Below are 2,055 nucleotides of genomic sequence, written 5' to 3'. Positions count from 1 at the left end.
ACTAATTGCCAATTAGAAAATACAGTACTAAAAAGTTAGTAAAAAATTCTGAAAAAATTCTTAGAGCTCTGTGAGAAGAAAATAAATAATTTTTGTCTTTTGCTGTAAAGTTTTTTGCTTTTTTTGTAAAGTTGATAGTATTTGAGTAAAAAATTATTGAAAACAAATATTCGGCAATTTTTAGTAATTAATTTTGTTAACTATTGCGAAAATTGCAAAATAGTAGAGGACTTTTCAACTCAATTTAATTCACTCTGCTGCTATGCGAGTTTTATCGTTAATTATCAAACATCCTATATAACGTTGATATTAGGTATGGGAAAAAATTCATGGCGTTTTTCCTATTAGATGGCATTAAAAAAACGCCACGAACTTTTCCCCACACCTAATATGTTAAAGTTGACTGTAATAATTTAATTTAACTTAAGCTTCGTAAATTTTAAATAAACAGAAAATAGTATATTCCACAATTTTATCAATTTAATACTAACTAATCATTAATATATAGTAATATAACATTACAGAACGTTACAAAAGTAAAAGAAGAACTTAAACGCAATCACATATACATAGCAATTTTTGTAAGATTTTTACATTTTGAAAAAATAAATTACTCAATTGTGTGTTCGATATATAATATTGTAATTATTATAGCTAAATATTTATATAGTATAATGTTCTAATACTTCTAATTGCACTATTAATAATTAATACTTTTACATATTTAATAATTAATAATTAATAATTAATTAAATTTTCGTTATGCTATTAAATATGCTCGGTTTGTTTTATATTTGTTCAGATTTATACAATATATAGTGTCTAAAAAAAAAATTGAACTTACCTAAATTTTGAAACGATTTCTTGCCTATTGCATGACTACACGAGAAATGCGATTAGTTCGTGACATGAAGGAATTGTCACCACGAAAGCGAAATAATTGCAGATTCGTTCTCAGCGAATTCCTCGCGCAAATTACTGCGCTATCGATATACACTGACAACATATAGAAATAAATGCAATAAGGTCGCAAAAATGGATAACCTCGGTGAATCAGGAGATTTGTTTGACGTTGCAAATAATGCGAGTACATTATATGAACGATGTACATTCTTCGATGCGACAGACAGTATTTTTGTTTATTGATACTTAACTAATGAGGTACTCTTCTAAATTGTAGTCGTTTAATCAGAAGTTAGCAAATACATTACAATTTCAGAGTATTTTTTTCGGCTTCATAAATAGTGCAGGAAAACTATAATGTTCACGTCTAACTATATTTAAAGAATATTTTGTAATTTTTTTCATTTTGTCGCCATACAACTCGGCGACATTTCTGAACTTTCACCATGAGGATTGGCATGCAAATTCACGACACCGCATATTCCTAGCATAATGCCTTTCATAATGACATGGCTGAATTATGCTGGAATATGGGAGCCGCAAAAATCAAATACGAAAAGTTCTTTCTTTTAATTCGATCAGCAGATGATTCCATCACACCGTACTGTTGATAAACGGAGCATAATACTTTTAATAGTATTTTTACAAAGTCCTTACACTCTGTTTACCGACGGCACAGTGCGCACATTTCGAGGAAAAAATGATGTCGTGTATCGCCGCAAGGCGATGAATTATATCGTTACATATATATATACATATTTAATTGAAAACCTAAAGATTTCACTTAATCGCGATTTTATTTGTAAAGATTTTTTCATCTGAAATATTTGCTTTATAAATCGCCGATTTAATTAGCGTGATTATAATATTTGGGCAAATGTGATGCAGTATTTTTCATGATATATTTGATAACTATTATTTTTAAAATATATTGTTTAAGAATAATAATTTTTTAATATTTTTAAAATTTTTATTTAATAATTCTAAATGAAATAAATCCTTTATTTTTTATTTTATTATGAGTTTTATTGTTTTTTATTATTCTTCTTTTGAGAAATATTTAAGTATCACATTTGCTCTAATGCCACAATTATTATATATACGTGTATATATTATATATATATATATATATATATATATATATAATAAAGT

Source organism: Atta cephalotes (genome assembly GCF_000143395.1).
Source record: "Atta cephalotes unplaced genomic scaffold scaffold00015, whole genome shotgun sequence".
Classification (NCBI taxonomy): Eukaryota; Metazoa; Arthropoda; class Insecta; order Hymenoptera; family Formicidae; genus Atta; species Atta cephalotes.
This window is presented reverse-complemented; position numbering follows the sequence as displayed.